At 44.9% G+C, this 6,000-nt stretch overlaps 1 protein-coding gene across 1 annotated transcript in view; it reads left to right on the top strand.

The window, feature by feature from the left end:
• The first annotated feature begins 5,776 nt into the window (after nt 1-5,776).
• Nucleotides 5,777-6,000, top strand: part of plekhh1 (pleckstrin homology domain containing, family H (with MyTH4 domain) member 1) — a 44,807-nt gene continuing 44,583 nt past the window's right edge. The window contains exon 1 of the mRNA XM_079528437.1: nt 5,777-5,813. The gene's annotated coding sequence lies outside the window, so the exon portion shown is untranslated. The remainder of the gene's footprint in view (nt 5,814-6,000) is intronic.

Genomic DNA, 6,000 nt, shown 5'->3' with positions numbered 1-6,000 from the left:
CCACCGCCTCCCCCTCCTCTCCTCGCTCTGTCTGCACTCATCCTTGAGGAAAGGAAAGACGCAGCCAGGGGGTTGTAGAGTGCCTGTGTGGTGGACAGGAGTGCTATCTGGAGAAAGGCTAGAGATGTTTAACACCTCAGCCACCTCAGCGTCACCTCAGCGCCTTGGAATGTCAAGGGGCCTGTATTTACGGCTGACGCTGATAATGATCGTGGTCAGTTTCCTCAAGGCCTGTCATTAAAGTGTCCCTATGGGAGCTAAAGCCTTCGAAGTAGGAGAGTGTAGGTGTGTGTGTGTATAGGAGGGGGTGGTTAAGGTATAGGAGAGTATAGAGTATGAGCGAAGGAAAGGGTCCGGAAGAGAGAAGCAGAGCTGGTGGTGGAGGAGAATGTAGAGGGAGTAGCGTGTCGTTGCTGTGGGGCAGAAACCTCCTATCTCCATATTTTAACTTATTTTCATAATTATTACTTTGTTTTGTTTTTTTAAAGATTTGTTTCTGGCTTTTCTGCCTTTATTGATAGTTTCAAGTGAAGATAGACAGGAAAGAGGGAGAGAGAGAAGGCGAGAGACATGCAGCAAAGGTCGTCGTCATGAACGGGACTCGAACACGCAACACGCTGTCAGGCTAGAGCCTATATTATGTGGCATGCGTCTGGACCACTCAGCCAGCGGGTGACCTTTTTCATAATTACCTTGATCATACTACAGCGTCTGACTCCCACAGAAGCATCAAAAGTAGCAGATCTGTGAGCTCAAAACGAGGCGTGAAGCAGCGCGTTTTGAACTTGCAGTTATGCTACTTTTGCTTTGAATCCTGAAAAGTAAGAGTTTTGGACATACTGTATGAGGTTTCCACCGGGCAGAGACGATATGCAGGTTAAAGTAGCGGTGTTGTAATCATGTATAATAGGAGTAGGGGAAACGTAGGGAGTATAGGTGATGAAGAAGTTGAAAGTATAAGAAGAGCTATAAGCCTGGGAATGAGGTTAAATAGGAGGTGGGACAGCAGGCAGAAGATCTTTTGGGGGAGGAAGAAGAGGAGGAGGAGAGGATGACAGTATAGATAAGATGATAAATGTATGGAGAATGGGGCGGTAGAGTGAGGGAATGGAAAAATAGGATAAAAGTCATTCAGGTGCTGCTGAACGACAATATAAACTTACGTTTTGACTTGACCTTTTGAATTTTGATTTGTCTCACGGTCCGGACAAAGGCTTCTCTTTTTGTACTCACTGTAAACACTTTGCCTTAAATCAGTGTTAATGCATTATGGCTATAAAAAGCACTGAGGAACTTTGTTGAAACATTTTTGCTTGTCAAATAACACAACCCTTTAGTCCTTTCAGGAAAAGCGTAAAAGGTTAAGAAATGTGTTACTGTGTGAGCCCTGGAGACATTTTCCCCTTTTTCTTTATCTATAACAATCAGCTGCCTCGACTTAAATTGTCGTTTAAACAAAAGCATAAGACTGGGTGGGAGTCAATAGGGGTCCCATCGCTTCAGCAGCTGGACCTTGGAAGGTTTTTTTTTTAACTCACTCCCCTTGACTCCATGTGCTCTGTGATACTTTATCTTCATTTGCATACACACAGTCAGACATACGCATGCACACACAGTAACACACACAAACACACACACACACACACACACACACACACACACACACACACACACACACACACACACACACACACACACACACACACACACACACACACACACAATTCAATTCAATTCAATTCAATTCAATTCAATTCAAAGGGCTTTATTGGCATGAGAAAACATACGTTTACATTGCCAAAGCAGAAAGCACAATACAACAATACATCAATACAATCAAAACAAAAAAATATGTACATTTGAACGTCAGAATCTTCAATAGATCAATTTCTATATTGTACCAAGATCACTGGATGCAGGTATAGTGCAGGAATATACACAATGATTAGTCTTTAGGGTGGTTGTGTTCCGTTTGATATCCTTCCACACACACACATACTGTACGCATGCACGTATGCACACGCACACCCCCCTGGGCCCTGGCTGACATACAGTATTCCATTCCCAGCAGGTGACCCAGATTTGCACATTTATACTCCTGTGCCAACATGTCATCTGAGTAATGCCGTTCAGACTGGCAGCCCAAATCCAATATTTATCTAGATCGGAATTAGATTTGTTGAATCAAATCTGCTCAAGCCTGATTTAGACTTCGGTATAAATTGACTGGGTCACTTGCTGAAAATCTCAGACCATTGTTAGCTTGTAGATCTGCTATTTTCGGCAAGGGATACCATCGTGCGACAGAGCATAATGTAAGCATTACTCATGCTTATGTGGTTACGTTGTTACCACAACAACCAATACAGAATAGGTCAACGATGTCTGCATTCACCAATGTGATCTGATCACTTGCCAATAACAATGTGGACAGTCAGTCCTAAAGACCGTATTTTGAGAAACAAATCGGATTTGCCTGCAGTCTGAAGTACAAAGCCTCGGACTGGGGATGCCAAATTCTGGGGAAGCCAAGTCGGATCTCTGCAGAGACACCAACAACAGCAGGGATTTGCAAATGTCTGGTGGGGATGATATCACTGCACCAACTAATCACTTACATCACCGCAGCTGCATGCTCAGCAGAGTGGGTGTGTGTAGTTGAATGTATATATATGTGCATGCTTGCATGTGTACGTGTGTGTGTTTTTATCTGTGTCTGTTTGTCCGCGTGCATACGTGTCGTCGTGCACACATTCGCCGACAGTCTTTCTGCAGGCCAGGGGGTATGTATGTGTATGTATGTATTTGAATCTGCAGCGATAAAGGAGGTGCTGGTCAATGAAATGACCAGCTAGAGAGACTTCCACATGTGTGCCATTGAGAGCAGCACACACCCTCCCTGCTCCATTTCGCTGGACTGGAGAAAGGTGCAAAACGAAAAAGGTCAAGTGAGGCGCAATCATTGCATGATGTCGCAACAGTGAAATAGAAACATCATGCGCCGTCCAAACAATTTTATTGCCTTCTGTGATAGCTTCCACAGCTTGAGCATAAAACTCTTCTGGATATCCAATCTCACTCCGTCAGAGGAATTATACTGTATAACTGTCAGTGTAAGTCAATGGAAAGTAAGTCGAAGGGGATGGCAGGCTTTTTCAACGGAACGACGCTGTAGCAAATACCCTGCTGGGATCCTTGTGGTGAGGGTTTCCATTGACTTGTCTTCCCCCAGTTGTTTGCTCTGGCCAGTGAGTGTGTCCAAGGTCTCCCAGCTGGAAGAAAGCAGAGTAGACGCTCTCTATGCTCCTTCTGCAGCCAGGAGAGGATTCACCATGCTGGGATCCAGCCCCTCTACCCCACCCCCCCATCCCTCACCAACCTGCACTGGTGTCACCCACACTGGGTGGCCCAAATGTTACTAAAAGTGGATCCAAATTGCAGATGCCGAAAAGCCTGCGTTTGTTTGTTTCCTTTACTTCCCACCTGAATTCTTCCACTATATTTCGTATGCCAGATAGAATAGAATAGTATTTATTAGTTCACATGCAATGGGAGTCTCGGTGGAAAAGTCTTCTGGACTTTTATAAACCATCTGCAAAATGGATGGATATGTTCATACGAGTGGAGAAAATGACTCCAGTTTATATCTCATCTGTTACAAAAGCTAAAGGTTAGGTTACACCCCCTCCACACACACACACACACACACACACACACACACACACACACACACACACACACACACACACACACACACACACACACACACACACACACACAGAGCAGGAGCAAATGCATGACCTCATTCTCAACCAACCCTAGTGTTGTGGTTTTTATGCCTGCGCACACTCATTCCATTAGACTCTATGAACTTGGAGACATGTGGCTATGTTTGAAGAGGTTTTACCCATATGGAGATAAACACCCTTTGTGGTAAACGGTGACACATACTGATTGATAGCACAAAATTGAGACCCTTTGCAATACGTCTTTCAAAGGACAGTAGGTAACTTAAGCCCTTTGTTTACAAAATGATAACACCTCCTTTACAGACTGGCACTTCTGGATATTGAATAATGAACAACAGCTGTTTTGTTTACACATTGGATCACATTTAAGAAATGAACTTTTCCTTTGCAGACAATGTTTACCTTCCTTTTCCTTCTTCTCAACAGGATGTCTATCTTGACATATGATGATTGTTCAGGGTGGGTTCCAGGCACCAGTTGGTGTGGGCTGGCTGGACCATTCCCTGTTCCCTCCCCTCCCTCCCATGTTGAACAAGCTAGTGGTACTAAAGGAATTGTTCCGGTAGAGAATTAGCATGGCTGTGCCGAGAGTGTTTAACCAGCAAATGGTATGTTTGCACCCAGCTGTTTTATTCTGTGAGCCTTTGCCTTTGGCCTGGTCTGACCTGCATGCCCTGCCCTGTCCGGGTGTGGGCCGCATGGCCTGGCATGGCCTGGTCTTGCCAACGCAGGGCTGGTTAGGGCTGAGTGCGCTCTCTCCTTGTGCCTGTCCCAACGCCTCCGTCTTCCTTTACCCCAGGCATGTCCTTCACAGTCTCCGGTCTCCAGAGAGACAGATGGGAGACGTCCGGAGCTGGACCCTGGCTGTCCGAATCCTGGGTTCTGTGGTCTGTCGGTGGAACCTCCGCATGCACGACTTCTGTAATTTGTTTGCGAGGCCTGTATTTATGAGCATGCTAATTGCAGGGAGCACCAGCATGGTGCCTTTTTAGCTGCTGGACTTTGAACGTCTGGTGTTCTGCTGACGGTGTCTGGGGGCACTGGTCTGAGTCTGTCTGACTCAGTCTGAGTGCTGTTTAACGTTGTTCTTAATTCATGCCACCACCGTATTTTTATGCAATTTGACGAAAGTGCATACACTGCAAAATATGTGAGTGTTAAATTAACTCTGTGTAAAATGGGCCTGTGGTCTTTACTCTGCAGGGAAATTAATATTTTTTTAGCTGGGAGTGGATGCTATGGATGCATGCATACTTACTCATGCATGTCTTTCACAGTAATCAGAGTGAGCTTCCCTGCACAACTACTACTTGTATCCTTTTTGATAGAGGCTAGTTAAACTATGTAGAGATATACTGTATATATATCTCTGGTTACTTGTTCACATACATTTTTGTTATTTAGGTTTGTTTTTTCCTGACTATAAATGTTTAGAACGTTATTTAGATTTCATGTTGTTTAGACAGATGCTAGGTTTGTTGTTTAGCTGCTGGTTTTCTTAAGCACTAAATAGTTTTCTTTGCACAACATTTACATTACTATTTGAGAGTGTTCATGCCTTTACTCAGACCTTCATGCCTTTACTCTGATCTTGCACGTGTAAGTTTGCAACATGCCTAAATTGTAATGTTGACCCCTAAACAACTCCGCTGCAGCCATTCGTTTTCACAGTTTTTCCCTGATAGACAAATCGTCGTACACAACAGTCATCTCAACCTCATTAGTGTGTCCACCACATAACAGAGGCACTAGGCCCTCAAAGCTGTTTGTTATGGCTCCTTTTATCTTGGGCTAATCAGGTTTTTATTGACACAATAGGGCCTGGAGACCTTTGTGAATGAGTATCCGGCCAGAGAAAAATGGCCACCAGTCAATCCCTTGCAGGTAAAAATAACTTCAGTGCCCCAGTTTTCCCACATTCAGCGCTCAGTCCCATTCATTCTCACACATTCTTTCCTCCTTTCTTTTTGCCTAGGAGAGCCCCCTCTCTCTCTTCTGCTGTGATGGAACTGTCATGCAGAAAGGCGCTATTGTGCCAGCTAGATCCTGTTTCACTCCTGCCCTGTAATTAAGAAGGGATTGCATGGCTGGAGATTTGTGGGTGGGGGAGGCAAGAGGGTGGTTGGGGGTGGGGTTGGGAGGGTCAGGGTCCAGGGATTGGGTTAGTAGGTAATATGGCTAGAAAGCTCAGGACGAAGTGTGTAGAATGGATTATACTGGGAAGTCCCAGCATACACACACACACACACAC

The sequence above is a fragment of the Electrona antarctica genome (genome assembly GCF_951216825.1).
Source record: "Electrona antarctica genome assembly, chromosome: 18".
NCBI classification, from domain to species: domain Eukaryota; kingdom Metazoa; phylum Chordata; class Actinopteri; order Myctophiformes; family Myctophidae; genus Electrona; species Electrona antarctica.
Note: the sequence above shows the minus strand (reverse complement) of the source record. Positions and strands in the feature narration are given on the sequence as shown.